This window comes from Euprymna scolopes, chromosome 33 (genome assembly GCF_053919585.1).
Source record: "Euprymna scolopes isolate OS-2025 chromosome 33, ASM5391958v1, whole genome shotgun sequence".
In the NCBI taxonomy this organism is placed as follows: Eukaryota; Metazoa; Mollusca; class Cephalopoda; order Sepiida; family Sepiolidae; genus Euprymna; species Euprymna scolopes.
Window position 1 is genome coordinate 7,149,890 of NC_136514.1, and position 24,991 is coordinate 7,174,880.

Genomic DNA, 24,991 nt, shown 5'->3' on the forward strand with positions numbered 1-24,991 from the left:
GTATTTGTATATGTGTGTATATCTGTGTATGCGTATGTAAGCATGCGTGTATGTATATGTATGCGTATATATGTGTATTATGTATTGTGTATGTATGTATATATGTGTGTATGTTTATAGATATGTATTTGTGTATGTATGTATGTATGTATGTATATATGTATGTATGTATGTATGTATGTATGCGTGCATGTATATATATGTATGTATATCAATGACCGTTCAGTGTCATGTCTGCTTGAGCGTGTGAATTCACCGGCAGGACTAAATAAGTCAATTTCAGGCTCATGGACTTTCAGTGTCTGAGGAAGTGGCACTCGTCTGACAAGATGTTGCAATCATCATTTATATATATATATATATATATATATATGATGAACTTTCCTGTCGATTTCAACATATGAGCTTCCGCCACAACAACTAACTTGCTCGTAAATCAACACAGATAATTTGTTTATAGTGGTGAAGGCTTTGTGTTGAACCATGCATTCTTTTTGGTATTACTCCTAACATTAGTCTGTGCAGACATCTACACTGACATAGTCTACATTAGACCGCAGGTTTTTTGCATCAGAGTTTCCTTCTCCTAAATACATGTCTTAACAAAGACTGGGGGTGCATCTCTCCAAGCTGGAAATTTCTATGACTTGACGTAGTACATACAGTGCCTAGACTATATATCTATATATATAAACACATAAAATGTATACCCTGCCCTACTTCGGTATTGAGCACTCTTGTATTAACCTCGTTCAACTTCATTGGTTACTTTACCTCTGGAAAGTAATATTCTCAGGATATATATATATATATATATATATATATATATATATATATATATATATATATATATATATATATATCGTCGGCCAATTTCTTGTATCCGAGAATTTCAGTTTCCTCTTCCCTCAGTGTTTGGATCACAGATGGCTTCTCAAACCAATCTGAGCGTGGAATTTGCGTGGGCAGAGAAGGCAAGCAATGCTTGGCAGGGGGCATTGTTGTTCAGCACGATTTTTTCTTGCCTGCCTCTTGATCTCCACCAGTCTTCTTCTTTCTGCCTCGTATCCTTTGGTACCGTGTATGATGGATTGGCGCCATAGGCACCGATCCTGAGATGTTGTTTCCCAGATGTGAAGATCAAATCCGTTGTTTTTAGGGTGGATTTGAGTTGGTCCTCATATCGCAGTAGAGGATGGCCGATAGGTCTTTTTCGTGTGGCTAGCTCCGAGTACAGGGTTTGTCGAGGGGGTCTGTTTTCATCCATTCTGAGGATATGCCCCAACCAATGGAGTCTGTGCCTCATGGTGGTGGCCTCAATACTGCAGCTGCTTGCTCTCTCAAGAACGCTTGTGTTGGTTACATAGTCATACTATTTGATGTTCAGTATAGCTCGAAGTTTTTGTTGGTGGAATTTTTCGAGTTTAATGAGATCACTTTGGTATATAGTCCAGGTTTCACACCCATACAGAAGCGCAGGTATAACAATCGCGTGGTATACCATGAGTTTAGTTTTTATTGAAAGATGTTTATTATTGAAGATGGAATACACACATATATATATATATATATATTAATGGTAGCCGAATGGATACGGCCTCCGCTAATCGAGCAAGAGATGTCTCGTGTCGCGGGGTTCGAATCATTCGACTGGTAGTAATTGTGACACCCTGCACTGAAGAATCCCGAAAGGATGAAACACTAGTGTCTGTAGGTATTTAATTATTATAGTAAAAAAATAATTATGACAGCCCCTTTAAGAAATACGTTTCTTATCGTTGAGCACTTTCTGTTGAATAAAAGTCGGTCAATTTAGCTCTTATGCGTAGATCGTCGTATAACGATTTGATCACTGTCTGTCTGACGTAATGAACATTTAAATTAAAAGGATTAAAATTCAACGCTATTTCACACGATTAATGGTAGCCGAATGGATACGGCCTCCGCTAATCGAGCCAGAGATGTCTCGTGTCGCGGGGTTCGAATCGTTCGACTGGTAGTAATTGTGACACCCTGCACTGAAGAATCCCGAAAGGATGAAACACTAGTGTCTGTAGGTATTTAATTATTATAGTAAAAAAATAATTATATATATATATATATATATATATATATATATATATATATATATATATTAGTGATGGGACGATTTCAATATTTTCCTGATTCTGATACAATTATCGATTCCAATTCTTTATAAATCTCTAAATATTAACGATACAGTTATGATTTTACATGATTGCCATAAAAAAACGGATGTTAAATGTGCAGATATTTTCTCAAACGTAAAAACACACATGTAGAGTTTTTAGGTTTACTGATAGTTTTAAATCAATAAATATTATTTTATCATTAATATCAGCAGCGGAAGATCTTGTTTTAAACAAAATCAAATAAAAAAGACAATTAAAAGAATCGTTTTTGGCATCGGAAAATAGGTGCAAATTTTTCAGATTCTGATATTCATTTTGATACGGCGAAAGTCCTGATTTTTCTGATTCCCAATTTTTATTTTTTACACAGGAATCACCTCTTATCAAGGCCTAGAGGCCACTCGAGGATAAGAGTTAATGGGTATACATTAGTCAATGTGATTAGAACGTAGTAAACATAAGTAGTGGGAATTTTGTAAATTAGATTACTTAGGGGGATGGTTCATCAAGAACTTGTTTACGTTGGACTTGAAGACAATCATATTGTAGTCAGCTGGAAAGCAGGCAAACGGAAGAGTTCCACAGGCGTGCAGTTCTAAGAAAAAAGCTTTGTTCATGGAATCTACGTTTAGGTTTAGGCACAGATAAAGAGTGTGGGAGATTATTGATAGTGGTTTTGGCTAGATGAGTGTTTTTTGTGAAAGTTTGGCGAGGGGGGACCATAGATTGAAGCTCAGATGAGCACTTGCCATATCTTATTTATCATCCCAAGACTAGCATATATATATATATATATCCTCAACTACCGGGCTTGAAACCGTCGGTACCGACTACCGATGTAAATTCCTGTATATATTATACAAAAAAATATATTGCTCTTATTTCGAGAAAGGTTTTTCCCTAATAATAGAGCACTGTATGGGATTTCTTTTACTACAAAAAATACAAGTATATATATATATATATATATATATATATATATATATATATATATATATATCAACATACTAGCAGGGAGACTCGATGTTGCTCGGGATTGAATGATGATCAATGAATATTTCACACTCTTATATTTTTATTGTCATCGAAGTCTGTTAAATCGCCTGGGAGGAAGCTTCACATGCTTCCATGCAGTAACTTAGTCCAAAATATGTTATTCTACATTGCACTCTAGAGAACTTACTGTTTCTTTTATAAAATTCTTTTATATAAACTTCTTTCCAGTTAATGAAACAAAATTAAGAAATTTACGTGCGGAGTTTGAATCTACAGACCATGTCATGCAACCCCCCCCCCAAAAAAAAAACCCAGCCCCCAAAAAACATGCAAAAAACCCACAGCAGAATTTTCACAGCTCGTTATTCTATCAGTTTTGTGAAGCGACAACATGGAAAAAATGGCTTTACCGATGATAGATAAATTATAATAACGTTTTCGATTATTGATTATCAGTAATTGGAGGTATTCTGAGACAAAACTTAACTAATATCACACCCATAATTATACACTAAAGTCTGTAAATTTTTAAGAAAATCTGTTTAGCCGTTTCGGAGTCTATAAGGAACGATCTCACACACAGAGACAAAGTTGCATTTATATAATTGTGTGTATATATATATATATATATATATATATACACACACACACACACACACACACAATAATGCGAGATGTGTATATATGGTTGTAAATTAATTTTAGGCAATTAGACTAAGAAATATGACTTTTTTAAAATTAAAAATTTTTTTTTATTACATTTTCACCCCAAACAAGGCACATTGCCATTTTGATGTAGGGGGATACTATCAGGGACATAAGCTACGGGGGTACTATGTGGGAAGTTGGGCAGCAAGATGTTGGTTCACGTTACACTTGAACTTCTGCATGTCAGTACAGTTGGGGAAGCAGGGACCCGAATGGGAATTCCAAAGTCTAGCGGTTCTGGGGAAGAAACTACTGGAGTAGAAGGCTCTCTTACACCTAGGGATCTCTACTGTGAAGGGATGGGATTTAGCTGCTTGTCCGGTTTGTCGGGGGTATTTACGTTGAGGGGGTACAAGTGCTTGCAGTTCGTTGGAGCATTCACTGTTAAAGTACTTGAAGAACAGGCAGAAGGATGCTACATTTCGTCGATGGGACAGAGGCTGAAGCTTAGATGACAGTTCAGGACCTATCAGGTTGGTGACTCTTTTGAATCTTGTCTAGGAGTGAGAGACTAGTAGCCGATGCACCAGCCCAAATATGACAACAATGCTCCACACATGGGCGGATGGTGGCCTTATAGAGGTAAAAGATACTTTCGGGCGTTAGTAGCTTTCTAGCACGGTAGAGAGTGCCCACCTTCTTTGCAGCGGTACTGGTAATGCTCTCAAAGTAATTGTTCCAACTCATGTTTACTGTGAACGTAAGGCCGAAGAGTTTAAAAGATGTACTTTCAGATAAAGAGTCTTTGGCCATTGCTATTGGGGTAGAGAAGGTTTCTTGTAATTATTGAAGGAAACAAGTTTAGTCTTGGCAGCATTGAATGTGATCATCCATTTTTGTCCCCATTCCACTACAGATTGGAGGTCATCCTCTAGTGTTTCTGCCATTTCTTTAGATATGTGTTCATTTGTTTTCCTGTCGTGTCTGTAATAGAGTGTGGTGTCATCAGCGTCAAATGACCTCACAGACAATTTTGTCAGGGAGGTCATTTATGAATATTAGGAATAATAGAGGTCCAAGGATAGACTTTTGAGGCACTCCCGCATTTATATCATATTGTTTAGATGTACGACCGTCGAGGACAACCTGGATTTTTATCAATACCATACTTATACAAGTTGTCTTAAGAAGTTCTTATTTCCTACCTGATGGCACTAGAGGCATACAGCTACAAATTTAAGACTTATTTTAAACTGTTACCAAGGAATTTTTCTCCAAGATAACTGGAATCGGCAAGCCACAGGAATCTCTATCATAAATTCTATCCCACCCCCAACTTACTGGATTAATAAACCCATTAGAAGCAAGTACCAGCTCATATCTCAGGAAATTCACTTTCCTGGATTGATCCGATTATGGATTATGCCTGGCTAATAAGTAATATAGCCAGCTTTGATGATGTGTGTTCCCTTGCAGGGTTCCGTTTATGAAGACACTCAGGAAACTGTTGAGAAGGATGGGGTGGGGGAGGTAAGAAAAGGAAGATGGTGGATGTATTTGATAAACTACGAATGCCACCGGGAGATCATCATAAATGATCAATGGGTGGATAACTTTTCCGAAATTGCCAACCCCATTATCACCAAGATGCAAATTAAAATCAATCCATAGACTGATAACATTCAGAGAAGATTATTATGTGATGACAGCTTCGGAATCTCTTCATTTATATATATATATATATATATATATATATATATATATATATATATATATATATATATAAAAGCCACTTTGTGTGTGTGTGTGTATGTGTGTGTGTGTGAGTTCCTTCCTCATAGGTTCCGAAACGGTTGAGCCTATCTTTTGTCAATTTCACACAAAACTAATTTATATGTCTGGCCGTGTTCTTAGATATATTTTGTACAGAAATTCATCCGATAAGTATCGAAAACCGAAAAAATCCGATCCTAAAAATATATATCATCAAAATTGAAAAAAAATCACAGTCGTTTACAAAAATACACAAACATTTACAATTAAAATACATAGTCGCTCCCCCCCCCAAAAATGATTCACTTATAAACTTCTAGACAATCCTTAATCAAAATAAAAGTTCAACAACAAAATAACATCCATGGAAACTAAAATTGTCCACGTCACCAAAACTCTGAGTTTTTCTGAAAAAAAAAATAACCTTTTAGTTATCTGAGTGATTATTATTATAGCCACTTCTGCCATTTCCTTTCTGCCCTCCATGCTTTGTCAGGGCATTCCATTTGCTCCCTGACGCTGGACAGAAATATATTCCGCTGTGCTATACTGGAAAACTTTTTTTCTCCAGGTCAGTAACTGCGACTGCCTCCAAGGCATATAGTTTAGCGGAAAATATCGGGATTTCCACACATGAACTTTTCCATGTTGATTCTACTCGAAATCAACGGAAATCCCAATCACCCATAGACAATTCCTTTTAGACAACACTTGTTTTTTTTTCTTAATCTAAAAAAAGCATATTAAAATTTCATTATACAGTTTACATCCATTTACATACAATGAACAACATTTTTCCACACCAGAAAACAAATTCCTGAGAAAAAAAAAAAAAACACCGTATAAATTGGGGGGAAAATTTTCACATTGGCAGAAATTGTCCATTGTTTTACACAAAAAGAACACCGAGTATTACAGTTTACAACTGTGACAATTACACATGCTAAACTCCATAACAAACTTTTTTTGATTGACATGTTCCTCTTAAGCTGACAGGTATTTTTAACCACACTGTAACTAAAATTTATGTTTATCTTCTATTTCTTTTTTTCTTTCTTTCTGTTTTACACATTGCCTGTATTAATATTTTGTTTCTTCTATTTTCTGTGTTTGCAGTCTTCATATTCAAAATCAACAATTAATTATCTGTATGTCGATCGATATATCTGTTTTTTTTTCCTTATTTCTTCTATTTATTTTTTTCTACACACTAACGTTCTCTTTTTCTTTTCTTTTTTTTTTTTTATCGTACCGTCCTTCCATTATTTTTCCTTATTAAGTTAGCATATAAATCTATCTATATATAATTTTAATGTGTCTATTTTTTCTTCAGAACAATTCCTTTCTTTCTTTTTTTTTTTTCGTTGTGTCTATACTTTTTTCCACCGTGGTAACCTCCAGGTTCGATTTTTTCCCCACACCCTTGTATGGGTGCACTGGTACACGAGCACCAAAATGGGGGTCTGTTGTATTGTTATCATATAAGGGGTACCGTGTGTGATCGTCTAAATGTTCTGTCTATTTGTGATATATTCATATCTAATTGTTCATATGCTTTTGTGTGTGTGTGTGTGTGTGTGTGTGTGTGTGTGGTACATGTATTTTGGACATATCTTCATGCGTCGTTGATCTTGTCCACCTAGAATTCATCTCGTTCTTGGAGGGGAGACTTGAAACCTGTTTTGAACGAATATTCATTCACTCCAAAACGATGAATTGGTTTTATATAGTTTTTATTCACCTTCCAGGTGTTGATCGCAGAAGAATGGAAAGTGAATGTCTTTGCTTGCGTGGTCCTTATTTTCACACATGTCAGCGCTCCCGCCCCAGTGAAGGGGAGGGGACGACCTGTTAAGCCGTTTGTTCTTCTCTACGTCCAAACCCAAACTCTCTGACTCCAGCTAACCTGATCATGTAACTCACACACAGATCCGATCAGCTGATCCTCACTTCCGGTAAAACGTATCTACAATATAATTTATCATATTTCTTTCTTATGTTCGACCTATTTCCTAACACAATAAAGTACGGTTCATTAAAGTACTTGTAAAACGGGCACAGGGATGCAAAATTGCGGTGATGGCATAGCGGTTGCTTTCTTTATTTTATGTTGGATAAGTTGGCAAAGAGAAAAAAAGGGAGAGAGGGAAGGAGATACACAGAGAGAGAGAGAGAGAGAGAGAGAGAGAGAGAGAGAGAGAGAGAGAGGGGTATCTATGGAGAGGTACGGTAAAAGAGAGGTTTTAAAAGATATGACACACTTAAAAACAAAAATGTTCTATTTTGTTATTGGTTCTCCTGGACAACACCAGGCTACTGTGCCTTGTTTATTTTATGATAAATCAAACATTTTTTTTTATTAGATTATTTAATGCTGAAACAAGAACTATACTAATGATTCATTGTTTATGCTTAATTGAATACAAGTTGCTATTTTTCAAAGCTAGGGGGCATTTAGATCTATACCCTTTTTTCAAAGGGTATTTGTGCATAAGTGAATCCAGTAGATCTGAGGTAGAATTTAAAACCAACATGGCCGATTCCATTGTCTGCGATGGTATCCATGAAACCAATCACACGCTCCCTAATGATGCGAAAGATGGATAGAACGCTGGGTGTGGAAAGATATTTAAAGTTCATGTAATTATATGGGAACGAACAGTTGTTTGAACCTGCCTTTGGCATCGTAGCGTCTCTTGTTTTCTAATTGATCGCCCGATGACATCGCCAATGTCCGCTCATTCATAAAAGTATACTGAACTTTTCAAATTAACCATTCGTCGTTCAGTTGAATCAATAGATTCCCTGGCTTCAAGAATGACAAAGAGAGACTTCTGCAGATTTAATAAGACAACGCAACTGAGTGAAACTGTGTTACGTCATATTACCATCGCTGCAAAGAAATTTAGGGTTTGTTTTACAATCCACAGAGATACGAAAAAGTGGTCAAAAACAAATATATAACAAATAAATGTTACAAAAGGCAAGATAAGTTATTCTTCTACCTCACTGGAAAAGTATTTAGTGTTTTTATTAAACTTTAAAGCATTTAATCAGTTCGAAAATCGTACAATGTTTATCGATTGGCACAAACAAGAAAAATGGCAGCAGGCTGACCCTAAATATGTGAAATTTAAAAAATGGGCCACCAAAGATATACTAAAATATATTTAAATGGTCAAATGGCTGTCATTGCTCTTGTGAGCTGCGACGTTGCTTAACTGAAGAAATAATTATATCATCTCTCACATTCTGAAAACAGTACACACACACACACACACACACACACACACACACACACACACACACACACACACACACATATATATATATATATAGAGAGAGAGAGAGAGAGAGAGAATAAATGACAAAAAGTTATATTCCAAAATTCAGGATGTTGACCATCTTATAATTTATTCCTTTAATTCAGTTGACTTATACAATTCTTGACAGTATCTGTTTCGTAGTGCAAAATCAATACACGTGAGTTAATCTGTTTTTATTTAATGTTAGGGGAAACCCTTCTATACTAAGGCAATTTTATTTTTGCCTACTTCCAGAGTGCCCCTTTTTGGGGGAGCTGGTCCTTCCCCACATTAAAAAAGACCTTGTGTCACATTTTGCATTCGTGGGGAAGCAAATAATGTTTTCCCTGAGAATTATTACAAAAGCACAAAAAAGAAATAACAGGATTAGAATTTCGTGAATGTTCGATCTATCTTGTCTGAATTAAAATCAATACTTGAACATGTGTATCTCGCAGTAACAAAGCCCATGAGAAATATAAGCGGTTTAGCATCTAAGTAAATGGAAGATAAAATATGAACTTTAAAGCAAAACCAAATTTCAATGAAAGAGACTAGCGATAAAAGCCCTGAAGGCAGAAATGAAAATTTAAAAAAAAAAAGATGGAAGAAGATGCGAAAGTTGCAAACATTTACTTTTGACAAAGAATTTTTTAACAATTGAATTCGTAATCATATCATTTCAATATGAAGTTATTTTCTCTGCCATTATATGAGCTCGGCAGAGAGAAGATTATAGTTTCGTGGAAAACCATTCCTGATAGTAGAAAATATGCACTACGGGGGGGGGTTCGTCTGAGTTACGTGAAGTTATTATCAGTAAGAGAGCTGCAAAGAAAAAAAAAAAGAGGGAATTTCCGTCGGTTTAACCTTTTAATAAACTATCATGTGGTCAGTTTACTGCTACAACCAATCAGCAGTGTCGTTATAAATCAAAGACATTCGAAATCTAACATTTTCAGTATTGGAAGCGTTAAGAGATAATTTTTCTCTTAAAAATATTGCTGACTCTAAATTTTGGAGTGTTAAATAGTGTTAAAACCAAAATAAACATTTTTATGTTTTAAAAATGATTACTTATTATTTATAAAAGAAAAAAATGATCCGTGCTGGGCACGAACCTTTAAAAGATAAACCGTAAGTAAACACGCAAACCATTTGGCCACTGTTGTAAATTTATCTTTTTAAAAGGAAAGTAGGAAGCACCATTCACGCATGCGTAGATTGTAATTGTTAAGAAAGGACGTTGAAGGCAAGATCTTTACCTGACCCTCCCCTTCAAATAAAATGACATTTGTACCTTAAACAACTGATGATCTTTTATAATTTGGAGATATTATGCATCCGGATCCCTATTCTTTTAATCGATATCATATTCATTGTGAATCGTTTTGTATTTTTTTACTTTTAGCTAGACATACAAACATACATACACAAACACACTAACAGACAACTGAGATGTATATTATAGATGGTACACTATCTTAAGGTTTGTTTGTTTGTGCCCGCCGCCCCATCGATAACTATGGGGTGGTTCTAGGATCAAATGAGGAATTTTTATTGATGTGCTTTGATTTATGGAATCATTTTTAGTTTGAAGATGCGTTCCCTGTTTGTGTAACCTGTTTGTTTTGTAGAATTTAGATTTTCCAGTAGAGTTCAATCGGTTTTAGGAAATTTAATATATCTTTTATTTGTACAAACGTTTTTCTAAGTTGTTTACTTGGAAGAACTTGGATTTTATTATTTCAAAGTCTCTGCATTCAATTAGTATGTGTTTAATGGACACGGCAATATACAGCATAATCACGTTGATACACCGGTTCTCGTCAGATCACCGAAGTTAAGCAACGTTGAGCCTAGCTAATACCAGATGGGTGACCATTTGGGAATTCTAGGCGCTGTATGTGTTCTCCGCTTATCTCGGCATTGTTTCCAGTCGTCTTGTACCTCAACTTGCCACTGGTATGCAACAATGTTGACTCAGGAGAGGCGTGGTTGAAGATTGTGCAACTCTTGCCACACAAATTTCACGCGCAGGCACCCTTACAATGGGTATCCATAGTCTATCAAGACTGAAGGAAGACTTTAATGGACAGAAGTTTGTGGCAATCTCTCCCTGTCTGCAGAACTCCACAAATGGATCAGTAAGGTAATAACAGCGATGGATCGCTTGAAGAAGAGCGTCTAAAACAACAAGATGCTGACAAATAATACCAAATTGAAGATGTTTCCAGCCTGCGTGCTCAGCATACTGTTTATGGCAGTGAATCACGGCCCTTTACTCCCACCAAGAGAACAGACTCAACACCATCCACCTGCACAACCTCAGAAAAACCCTATGAATTGCTTTGCAGGACTACATTTAAAGTAAGACCATCTTTGATCAGATGCTCTGCTTACACAACAATGACTTCGATGGCTTGGCCAATGGCCATGCCAAGCAAATGGGTGTTAGAAAGTTCCTAGATGACATTCTCTAATGGCGGACATTTACCCGTTCCAAACAAGTAGGAAGACCTGTTCTACATTACAAAAACGTCTGCAAGCAAGACATGAAGACGGGTGGCATTGATTTACCAGGGTGAGAGTCCATGACTGTAGACCACAGTTGCTGGAGAAATGCAGTAAATGTATACTCCAAGAGGAGTGAGGAGAGAAGAGACAAGCAGTCGAAGGAGAAGACAAAAAAAAAAAAAAAAAAAAAGACGACATAGGACTGCAATAGAGTTCTCACAACGAGACACCTGCGTCTTAGATCTGTGGCATCTATAACAGAGCCTGTCGATTCAGGATAGGTTTGTACATTTTAGCAGACGCTGCAATTTGGTAACAGACAATTCGGAGGTGCTAAACTCCATTGTCCCCTGAAACAGACAGATACCAACAAATGTCTATTAAGATTTTTACAGCCAAAATCAAGGAATTCTGAAGAGAAGAGTGCCTCAGAGCTATTGACAAGTTTTCATGCCACATTTAGTCATGTTTTTCAAAGAACAATGTTAAAAACATGACTGGATAAGTCAGGAACAGACGGAAGTTAATTTGTATCAACTATGGTTGGATAATAAGAAAGCCTTGTGCCATGAGTAGCGTTTTTTTTTTTAGGTCATCCTGCCTATAAACTTTACACAGATAATTATCCATAGAAATAACTTTACAAAAACTATTAATTAAAAATCGATCTTCACAAAACTTTTGGAATCGAATCATCGATTTAATAAATCTTTAGAATATCCAAATTTGGATGTTTCTCAAAAAATTGATGGATAGAATTAATTTTTAAATTTTTTTTTTATTAGTTAATCATCTTTTTATTGATTAGCTTAACAATGAAATCGATTCCATTTTGCATCTCATTGCATTCTTTTTTTTTTTTTTTTTTACAAATGAACACATCAAACATTGTAACTATTTGCACAAACTATCCCCGTTCAAAAGAAAAACATAACCCGTTGAAAAAACAAAAGAAAAAACAAACAAACAAACAAAAAAAAAACACACATGAAAATACAATTTCGGAATAATCACGTTTGAATAATTGAATAATGAAAGAATTTTTTCTTAAAAATTTTTTCTCTACTTCTTAAACACTGTATTAACACACATGCGTATCGACCACACACTACTGACCCGTTTAGATCTGTTTGGAGGAGAAGATGAACCTGAGTGTAACCCTAGTAATGAAGGATTAATAACAAAATATTTATTAATTTTATTTATTGTGGACTATTATCCTCATCTTTTCTTAGTTGTTTCACGTCGTTTCGGCCAATTAATCCTCTGGCCATCGTCAGGTGGTAACCGCGATGGGATAGGAACTCTGAATCTCTTGACTGCATCAGGCAGTAATTGCAGTGGATGCAATCAGAAGATTCAGAGTTCCTATCCCGTTGCGGTTACCACCTGACGAAGGCCAGAAGATTAATTGGCCGAAGCGTTGTGAAACAACTAATAAAGATGAGGATAATAGTCCACAATAAATAAAAATTAATAAATAATACTCATCTCAATAATGAATTCCGATTAAATAAAATATATCTTGTACTAATAGAAATTTTGTCCGTCTGTCAGTCCGTCACAAATTGTTTTAAAAATTATAAATAGATAAATAAATTTTGCAGAGTTTCAAACATTTCAAAATATCCGAGATATTAACGCCATTATACAGCTTAACATCACAAGTGTGTTTCAAAAGTTTTATCACCACACAAATAGAAGAGCTCGGCATATACAATCAACATTAGGTTCTTTGATGGGACAGGGACGCGTTTGAAATAAATGTTTCTGTTTAGAGCGCAATTTTAACCATGACATTTAATTTTTGTATTTTAAACTTCAATAACAAATTTACCGAATTTCCATTAGTAACGATTACTATATTGTCCAATTGACTACTGTACACCCTTAACCCTTATCCTCTAGTGGTCTCTGACCTTGCTAAGTGGTTATGCCTGTGTAAAAAAAAGAAGCCATTATATAAAAATAATTTTATAGAATCAACAATAAGTTCTCTACAGTGCAATGTAGACTACAATATATTGTCGACTAAGTCACTGCGGGGGGAGGGGCATGTGAAGCTTCCTCCCGGTGCATCTTGAGGGAGCTCTGAATAGATCAGGCAATCAATCGATTTGATTAAAGAATGGGCAATTTTATCGATTTCGATGACAATAAAGTATTGGAAGTGTGAAACATTCATTGATCCTAATTCAATCCCGGACAACGTTGAGTCTCCCTGCTAGTATTATATTATGTAAATAAAGATTTATAATTTTTTAAAACGTTATAAATACATAGCAGAATTTGTTCCATTTCAGTATACCAGAAATCTTAAGTTTTGAAAATGGAAAATATTGCACTAATACAAAATATTGAATTCCCAATTAATAAAGCAGGTGCTCTGGCCGGCAATCGAAACCGAAACTTTCAGATCTTCAGTAGTCTAAATTTTTACCAACTGAGCTATTTTGACTTACTTATAAATCGCGCTTAAAACATTACTTTAACAAACTAATAGATTTAGTGTGGCGTCATAGATTTATGATTTCAAATTCAAACATAAGTGATATAAGGGTGATATAGATCATAAATCTATGACATTACGCCAAAGTTATTATTATTTTGTTAAGGTAATGTTTTAAGCACTATTTATTAGAAAATCCAAATAGTTCAGTTGTTAGAACGTCAGACTAAAGATTTCAAGGTTTCAATTTCCGTTCATGGCATTCGCTTTTTTTGTTGAAAATGTATTATTTAGTATTAATTACAATATTCTCCATTTTCTAAAAGTTGTTAAATTTTTCACATTTTAAAATGAGAAATTTTGCAATGTATTTAAACGTTTTAAAAAAATTGTGACTGAAGGAAAAATTTGGACCGATGGACAGACAAACAAATTGTCTATTTTTTTAAAGATAACACAAATATGTCTTGTTTTTATTTATTGAAATTTGTAGTAACTTGACCTTTACGAAGCAATAAATATTCTCTTCTTAACGTAACAAATGAAGCATACATGGTCCCCAGTGACTGCACAGTGAATAAGGCATAAAAAAATGACTAAGTTCAGCACTCCCCCCCTCCCATTTAGCCTCAAAAGTCTTCAGGGGACGTAAAATCCTGGTGAAAATGAACAAACGGTGCAGTTTTAGGCCTTAACATATGTAAATTTGAGTTCTGTACCATGCAAAAAAGAAATGACTAAGTCCATCATTTGCCCCCTCCTCTCCTCCATTTAGCCCCAAAAGTCCCCAAGGCTTTAACATATTTAAATTTGTGCTCAGCACCATGCACAACTGCTAAATAGACATACACAGAAAATTTTGGACAAATATTGTAAAATAGTCCCCAAAACGGAGTGTTTTTATTAGCCTTAAAAGAGCCCCTGGGCACACCCAAGAGTTATCGCGAAGTATAGACAAACAAAATTATATAAAAATCAGTTAGTTACAACTTTTCAGAAAGTTTTATAAAAATTTAAGGCATAAATTTTTTTAATAAGCACAAAGGTGTCAATTTTAGCCATTTTAACCAGAAAGGCAATCGGAGTTTTCCCAGAAAATTTGTTCTGTTACTTTTTTACTCATATCATGTTTAATGTTTGTGCAAAATTTAAAAAAATTTCAAGACGTAGTTCTTTAGAAAAGTGTGGACGGACGAACGGACAAGGTTGAACTTACAAGTCTACTCTCCTTTTGTCGGGGGACCAAAAATAACTATAAACAGAATATTATGTCAAATGAATACAATGAATGTCAATTTTTTAATGAATTTTTAAAAAACTTATATCAGATATGCATTAAAATTACGTTAAAATTACATTAAAATAAAACCAATGCAAGGAGTTCCCTCTTCCTGTTCTACAAGTATTTTAATGGTGAATGCTCTGATGAACTACAAGCACTTGCACTCCCTCGATGTAAATACCCCCGACAAACTTGACAAGCAACTAAATCCCACCCCTACACAGTAGGTGTAAGAAAGCCTTCTACTCCAATAGCAGTTCTTCCCCAGAACTGCTAGACTTTGGAACTCCCTTCCGGGATTCTGCCTTCCCAACTGCAGAAGTTCAAAGTGTAATGTGAACAGATATCTTGCTGCTCATCTTCCTTCATAATGCCCCTGCAACTTATGTCCCTGATAGTAGCCCCCTACTTCAAAGTGGCACTGTGCCTTGTTTGGGGTGAAAATTGAATTAAAAAAAAATATCTGATGCACTTAGACACAGTAAATCAACCGAGAGCCACACCACTCTATATAAAATCACATAAGATATTAACTGATACACACTCGAGAGTCAAAACAATGTAAAGAATATGCTGTTGTCCTAGCCCTAGTGATAAATTACCGAAGCAATGTTGAGCCGTATCAGTACTAAAAGGTTGACCATTCGGGAATACTAGGTGCTTTATTGTATATTTTAGTATTGTTTTTTTTTTGTCGCCTTAAACTTTTTGAATCTGGATTCAAACATTGCTTATTCAGGAGATAGATAGACACTCTACCGTTCTAGAAAGCTACTTACGCCTAAACGTCTCCTCTACCTCTATAAGGCCACCATTCGCTCATGTATGAAGTATTGTTGCCACGTTTGGGCTGATGCATCTGCTACTAGTCTCTCCCTCTTAGACAGGGTTAAAAAGAAAGTCGCCAACATAATAGGTCCCGCACTGTCAGCTAGGCTTCAACCTCTGTCCCATCAGCGATATGTTGCATCCTTCTGCCTGAACAGACATCTTGCTACTCATCTTCCTTCATAATATCCCTGCAACTTATGTCCTCGATGGTAGTAGTCCCCTACTTTAAAGTGGCACTGTGCCTTGTTTGGAGTGAAAATTAAATTAAAAAAAAAAGGTTTATAAAGAATTTATTTTTAAAATGGGCAAAGTCATATATATAGTTATGAAAATATATATGGCAATTAAGCTACACAGAATATTCCGTGTTTCATTTTTATGCCTGATGAATTCTCATGAGAATGAAACGCGGAATATTCTGTGTAGCTTAATTGCCATATATATTTTTATAACTTACTACCTAGTTCTACCTTTGTGTTGAGCACTGTTGAAGTAAATACCGAAAATTTATGAATAAAATTATATCTTCGTATATTAATTTATGTGATTAAATGAAGTAGTCATATATATATATATATATATATATATATATATATATATATATATATATATATATATATATAAGAACAAGTAGTTAATAAAACATGTTAAAAACACTTTGAAAAAGAGTTAAAAACATATTTAATTTTAAAAAGGAAACATTAAACACAAGGATAGTCCTTAATCCGTGGAGTTTCATTAGAGGGTAGGATTTAGCAAAATGCGGGATCGGATTTTACTTGCAAAAGTATTTGATGAAACTACAAGTAAGTCATAGATCTTACTTGATAGCAAAAAATGAAGCAGAGGGAATAGGGTGAAGAAAAAAGTGATTTCATGTGAATGGATAGTCTAGTGAAGGGTAAAGTATCCAATGACGGTAAAATCCAAAAATGCAAATCCAAGAAAGTTAGTTAAATTTCCATTCGCGCAAGTAAATTCCAAGGGAATCGTGTAATTGGAAGATGATCCAAAGTAATCTAAAAGAAAGAAATCCATGGAATAATTCACAAATAACTACAAGGAAAAGGGAATGAATACCAATAATATTATTAAAAGAAAGATAAAAATGTGCGTAAAAAAAGACATGGAAAAATGTAAAACTCGACTGTCGGGCGAGACTTAATTAAGAAAAATGAGTGAAGAAGAAGAAGAAAAAAATTGAAAGGTGATTGAATTAATTTTAAGGTAGAACAGCCAAAGTCAAAATCACGTTAAAAGGCGACAGAAAGCAAGAAAGGGGTCAACTGAAATGTACAAGTTATTTCTTAAGAATTAAATTATCAGCAGGAGATATTAAAGGACACCAAATGAAATGAAAAGAAAGATAAAATAAATATATGCACATGTATATACATGCACACACACACATACATATATATGAATACATACAATTACACATATACATATATATATATATACACACAGCAAACACACACATACATACATATAAGTAAAGAGATGAATAAAAAATAGATGGAAAAAAATTAAAGGGGAGAGGATGGCCGGTATCTGTAAATTCCGGATAAAGCAAGTAAGTATGTAAGTAAATACATATAGTAAAATATAAGTAAATATACATACAGGATATGAATGTGTAGGTAGATTGATATATTTGATAGATAGGAATATTTAAACGCTAAAACGGAAATTGCAGATAAAAACCGGGCAAACAAGGAAGAAATAAAGGATTACAATAAAAAATTATTAAGTTAAAAATATTAAGAAAGTATGTAGAAAAAACGATAATGCTATAGAAAAGAATATATATCTGAAAGGTTAAATTAATAGCTATGTAATTTCAAATTTACCATAACTGAATTTGGACTTGCAGAAAGAGGTCAGTTCGTTTTTAGAGTTTATTATAGTGCTACTTTGAGGGGAAGTAATTATAGTTATAACTTCGGTTGTGCAGAGGTGACATGACTTAGAGCCTGGAGTATAAGACTTAACCTTTTTTAGGATAGTCCATTTGATTGAGAAGGGGGTATTATTAGAATTAAGTTTTTTTAATTAAAGTGGTTAGAGAAGTTCCTTGATTATTATTAGAATTTTGATTGTTAAAAGAAGAAATGTGGTTTGATATTCTTTTCTTAGCGCCGATATATGTATGTACTTTATTAAAAGTTCGAGGTCTGAAATTAATATTAATTTGCTGATTTGTATTAGGGAAAAAGTTTGAATTTGTTCATTGTGTTGAACACAGTGCGGGACAATGAGGCGATTTTCGTAGTTAATTTGAAGTTTTTCCAAGGGGTGGAGGCTTGTAAGTGTTTATTATTCATTGGTATGCTGAATTTTTATTGCTCTTTTATTGGGCTTGTCCAGGGAGATGTTGACCTGGCTGTAGTCGCTATCTCTTTCTGCTAATGTTTTTTTCTTTTCCTTTAGGGTGGGGTAGGGTGTGTGTGTGTGTGTGTGTGTGTGTGTGTTTATGTGTGTGTGTGTGCGCGTGTGTGCGCGTGTGTGTGTTTGCTTTTATTGGTTTGGGAATGTGTATAGTGTTTTATAGTATTTTGGGGTTATTTGCTTCCTTAGGAAGGCGGCTGTGGTCCGAGGTCGTTACTAATGTGTATGTGTGGGGAGGGGGGACTGGCTCTTCTGAAATAAGGGTAGGGGTGCTTTCATTCTATTTTGATATTTATTTTTTGGATTCTTGGATTTTAGTATTGTGATTTTTCGTTTTAGTCTTTTCGGATATTCCTTATATTATGTTTGTTTAGAAAGAGGGGTGTATTTAAAATAGGGGATTTTTAATGTTTCTATTTATTTGTCTCCCCATGTGGGTATGGCCAGACCCAGGATCGGCTCCTAGTGTGGGGAAGATTTTGTTCCCCAGAGGGGGGCATTGGAGGGGGTATAGGTATGGGAGGGGGATGATAGAAGGGATGATAGTCGTTTCAGTCATGAGGGGGTTCTCCTCCACTGACTGAGAAGGGAGCGAGGTGTTGGAACAGATATTATACTATGGTTCTAGGTGTCTCCTAGTGTTGTTGGTTTCGAGGTTAAGTAGGGTTGGTATTGTTCAGTGTGCTGTATTAGAGATAGGGGTGTTATGTCTGTGTGTGGTTGTATGCGCGCACGTGTGTGTGTTTTAATGTGTCGGTTCTGATTTATGTGTGGGTGTGTATATGTGTATGTGTATGGGTGTGCATGCGAGTGTACCTTGCATTTCATGTTTTTGTGTGATGGTATTAGGTTCTGTTCAGTTCAGGAGTGAATCTGGTGATGAAGTTTTTTTCCTGTGTAAGTAAATAAAAATAATTGTCTGTTTGGAAGATTGGCATTATTTTGAAGCTGTTTCCACTGCATGTGTGTACGTGTTTTGAAACATAGAGGTGTCTGTTATCTGCAATTTTGATGTTTCTCTTATGTAAGGCCACTCTATTGCTGAAATTTTTGGTGGCGCCTATGTAGGATTTGTTGCATGTTGTGCATCTTAGTGCATATACTACATTTCTGGAGGTGCAATTTAGATCGTTTTTTATTTTGAATGTTTGTGCTGGGTTTTTGAATGTGTATGTGTTACCTTCTATTATTATGTCACATACTCCATATCGCGGTTTGTTACATTTTGTAACTCCTTTTGTAGTATGTGGGACGAGTTTTGAGGAAGTTAGGATGTGTTTTAAGTTTTCGGGTTGGCGTTTGCTTTTTATTATTTTTGTTGTTTTAAGTATGTTGTTTAGTTTGTCGTTCTGATTGAGGAGGATAAGGTTTTTTGTTATCTGTGTGAATAGTTCTGGGTTGTTTGTGTTGTGTGTAGAGACGTATGCTAGAATTTGTTCTTTGTTGTGTTCTTTTGGGGTTCTTAGTTGGTCTATTGGAATTTTTTCAGCCAATTCAATACCTTTCTGTATTAGTGGTAGTGGATTTCCTCTTTTCCGCAGTGTTATTTGTAGTTCATTCAGTCTAGTTGAACGGAGGTGTCTGCCTGTTACTATGGTGCAGACTCTACGTGCTAGGGAGTAGGGTATTGATTTTAGACAGTTTTTAGAATGGTGGCTTTTGAAGTGGAGGTATTGTTGAGTGTCTGTGGATTTGTGGTAGATGTCTGTGATTATGTTGTTGTTTTTTATTGTTACTAGGATGTCTAGGAAAGGTAGTTCTGTAGGGCTTTGTTCTAGTGTGAAGTTTATTTTTGGGTGTAGATTTTGTAGCAAAGTGTGGAGTTCTTTGATATCCCCCCATGAGGTTCTCCAGAGGATAAAGCAGTCGTCTAGGTATCTTTTCCAAGATTTTATGAAGAGTGTTTTTATATTGTGCCCGTACTTTTGCTCTATCCTTTCATAAAAAGTCTCTTCTAGGAAGGCGAGTCTTCTTTTCCTCCTTCTTCAAAGCCTCTTCTTTTCCTTCTTCTTCAAAGCCTCTTCTTTTTCTTCTTCTTCAAAGCCTCTTCTTCTTCTTCCAATGTGCACACAGTCTTGTTCTCATACTCAGTCGCTTGCAGTCAAAGAATATAAAGAGGCAACAAAAGAGTTCGACTCAACAACGGAAGTGGAAGGGGGAGAAGGGGAAGGGTGACAACAATGATTTATTGACAGATTTTGATTGACAGACTTTTGCTCATTTTATGTATTTCTGAAATCCCCATTGCAATGGCAAGCCTAGTAAATGTTGCTTAACTGATAGAAAACGTTCAATTACGAACTAGAATGAATGATGGAATAATTCATCTATCGGCCACGAAGGCTCAACAGACATTTTCCTTCTATGTTTTTTTTTTGTTGTTTTTGAAGAACTTGTGGCTAAAAATATTGTGTCACTTGCGATTTGTCAGTTTTGATATTTTGATTCCATGTATGATTGGCATCCGATGTATGGAAGGAGGGGGGTTTAGATATTGTCGATGTCTTATCATAAATCAATAAGACGTCGCATATCTCAATACTATATAGCTTGTAAGTACTGTAAGCGAGTAAATGTCTTTGGAAAGAAATAAGAAAGATTAATTTGGTGTAAAGAAAGAGAGGAGTAAGAGAAAATTGAAAAGGAATGCGCACACGTGAGAGAGAGAGAGAGAGAGAGAGAGAGAGAGAGAGGGAGAAAGGGAGAGTGTAGGATAAAGAGAAAAGGAAAACTGGAATGCTATAAGTGTTCTAAGAAAAAATGGATGAAAAGGAAAAGCAATATATATGAAGGTGTGTGTGTGTGTATGTGCCTGAGAGAGAGAGAGAGAGAGAGAGAGAGAGAGAGAGAGAGAGAGAGAGAGAGAGAGAGATAGATAGATAGATAGAGAGAGAGAGAGAGAGAGAGAGAGAGAGAGGGAAATAACACCTCAAATTGATAATAAATGTACACAATATATATATATATCTACACACACACACACACACACACACACACACGCACGCATATGTATGTAGATATACTTCTTGGCAGAAGCTTGCCCTCTCTTTAGATTGATGTTGGGCATCCATGTGCACGTAGATGACTCTTTCGCCCAGCTACACTCTTGCATAATCGTTCCCAGATGTGGCATGAGAACTTTGCTGGTACTTGCAGAGGGACTTTATTGTACACATTTGAGTGTCGTATCAAACCGCTTCCAGATTTAAGTCCACAGATATTACAACATTTGGATGGTCTGGGCGGCAGCACATCCTCATAAAATTGTTAGCCTTGTCTAACTTTTTTTTTTTTTTTAATTTTCTTCCTTTGAAGATTGAACGCTGGATATGGGGGCAACCAAACCAGCTGTCAACATTGCCCTGCTTTTTATTGAAACCAACCGAGAGCTCTTTTTACTATCCTTGTTGTTCCCTTAAGTGCAATTATCTGGATCTCTTTTGCACTTTGTTCACCAGGAATATTAGTTAGGTAGGACTTCAGGTTCTTCTTCATAAACCCTGTGGCACCTATAATAACTGATATGGTTGGTATCTCCGTAAGATTTCAGTTTCTTTTCATATCATATATGAGATCTTGGTATTTGGTCTGTTTCTCTCTTTCAGCTCTGTTCAGACCTCCATCATTAGGGACACTCACTTCAGCCAAGGTTGACCCTCACTCTGACTTATTCCATATAACTATGTCAGGCTTCACAGCAACATTTTCAAGGTAGGTGGCTATAGGGATTTTTTTTTTTACACAGTGATCACCACTTATCAAGGCCCGGAAGCCACTCAGGGATAAGGGTTATTGCATGGTCATAATGTATGGCATATAAGTCATTTCCAACTGTTCTTTAAGGTTGATGTTCCCAGGATTTGCTGCTACATTGGATGTTTAATTTTTTACAGATGGTCCAGTGGATGTACTTACATACTCCATCATGTCTCGTTGTGTAGTAGCCGTCCCCTAAAAGTACCGTGCAACTTGATACTAGATGACTCACACTTACCAATTCCGTGTGGCAGAATCTACATTTGTTGTCATTAGTGAGATCTGCCACCTTGTGTGACACTACATACTTCACCAAGCCAGTTTTAGATGGAAGAAATCCGCCACAAATTGTGCATTTCAATCCTTCTTAACTCGCTTTTCCTCAAAGCTTCTGTATCCCTCAATGGTTAATTTTCTTCATTTGTTTCGTAATCCCTCTAGAAAGATGCACTGCAGAAACATGTGTGCACATATATAGTCAGTAATGTTTGTATAAATAAACATACTATATATATATATATATATATATAAATAATTATTTTATTCAATTTAGGTAAAGGAAACTACCATAATAAATTTACTGTGTCAGTCTTAAGACTAAAATATATTACTAAAAGTCGCTACAATAAATTTCAGTCTTAAGACTAAAACAGTAAATTCATTGTAGCGACTTATAATTTTTTTACCTAAATTAAATAAAATAATATTTTGCTTTTTTAATTGCGCACTATCTACAACCTCGTTAAAATTCGTTTATATTTCACCTTTTACTTATACCAATCCTTTAATTTATGAAGCTTGATGTAACTATAGAGCATATACAAATAAATGACAAAAGTCAAAAACCAAATTTCAAGATGTTGACCATCTTACCGTTTATTCCTTTTAGTAAGTTGACATGCACAATTTTTGACAGCACCTGTTTCGTAGCACAAAATAGTTCATATAATTATTATGCCAATTATTAAATTTATTTCGTCCTTAACTCATCAGAAAAAAACAGTTATGAACTTTAAAATAAAATCAAGGCATATAGGCATGATTACAAAATCTGAAAATTGAGTGAGAAGTTGCAATTACCTTTTTTTTTCTTCATTTTATTACGTCATCTTTGAATTTTCAAGTAAAGTCACCAAATTTAAATTCCCCTATTAATAAATTGTATTCATTTTGATATTCATTAATAAAAATATTTTATTTAATATTTTATTAATTTATCTCCATATATAATGTTTTGATTGCAGAAATTCTACTTTGGATCATAGTATCGTAGGTTTGTAACAATAGATGCCACATACAAATTCAATACATATCCCCTGATAGCCACTATCTTATGTAGCTTACAACCACCATTTCTGCCACATTCACTAGTGATAATAAAATGCTACATTACATCTGATGATCAATACTATCACAATCGCCACATCTACAGAGGAAGCAATTCCTATTTTTATCTCTCAATATTTAGTGCTCTCACCGCTACCAGTTGTCACCAGGCTCGATTCTACATTTTTCAACTATAGTACGATTACACCCTTCGTAACTGGCTAATACATACATAGACATAACATATTCTTCCCGATTTCCGAATCCGAAATAATAATGACTCCCTAGCTATGTTCCGCTGTTTCTGATTGACTGCGACTTGCCTTTCTCATATTCCAGAATGAAATTAATTTCTAAATGAACGAACACTTCTAAAAGTTTATAAAAATTGCGTCGCTATCTCCATGAGACACTAGCGCTAAAAAAAGAAATACAAACATATTAACCGCTCATAAACAGATAATTAAATACTGATAACCTTATTTACTGGAACAAATGTGCACAAGTAAACAACTTTATATGCATAACATCTTTTCTGTCTTTGATTGCACGTCCGGAACACTAAAAAAATGTAAAGACAGCAATGGTTTGGGAATGTAAACATATACAAAATACAGACACAGCACTATCCCTCTCCCTCAAAAAAAAAACACGTTTTCATTTGCTTTTTCTTTCTTATTTTCGACGTTTACTATTCCAGTTGACGATTAGATATTTTTTTTACACCAATTACCTACGTTACAGTTTTAACGTAAATACGGAAACACTTATTTGTTATATACTTGTGTTTTCACCAATTTCGAATTCTGTGGAGTATTTATTTTCTTTTCTTTTCCGGACTAATTCTCGAAATTCCGCACACGTTTACTTTTTATTTTTTGGGTGGGGGTAAATTTGTACATTAGGTCCACCTCCACAATTTTCTAGAATGACAACTTTTATAAGTTTTCGGTTATGCTGATTAAGAAAATCTCATTCAAATTTTGCGGAGATAAGTACTTATAGAGATATAAAGACATGTAGTATGAACTGTAATTCACTGGCTGCGAGGTTTATACGAACGCGCGATAAGCAAATTTACTTTTTTCCTACCGACACTGCCATACACCCACTTTTTTTTAGCATTTGCGGTTGGGTATGCTGACAACGATTATCACAGTAAAATTTGGGGGAATTATCCCCCCAGGGGGTTGTCTACTCCGAAAGCCATGATTTACATGGGGATGTTAGGGGTGTCTATTCCGAACGTCGTTCTTAAGATGGAGATGTTGGTCTATTCCGAAAACCGTTCTTAACATGGGAAGTTTGGGATGTCTATTTCAAACATGACAATACTCAAAGAAGTGAAAAGTGATAGTTGATTTGTTTTACACGTTTAAAAACCGAGATAAAACTGGAATTTACTTTAATACTATTGGTAGAAGAGTTGAAAAGAAGAGGAGACTTGAACAACAAAGAGAAACAGCTAGGACTGCTACCACTGATTTCGATCATTCTAAACAGTTCATATACAGTGAGAATCCCCAACTTCTAAAACTTTTTACTTTCCATTATTATTCTAATGGAC

General features: G+C 35.2%; 1 protein-coding gene and 1 pseudogene across 2 annotated transcripts in view; one reads left to right on the forward strand and one right to left on the reverse strand.

The window, feature by feature from the left end:
- The window catches only part of LOC145258135 (molybdenum cofactor sulfurase-like), a 1,297,067-nt gene that overhangs the window by 193,390 nt on the left and 1,078,686 nt on the right, over positions 1 to 24,991 (reverse strand). The window lies entirely within an intron of this gene.
- LOC145258575 (5S ribosomal RNA) lies at positions 10,669 to 10,785 on the forward strand (annotated as a pseudogene).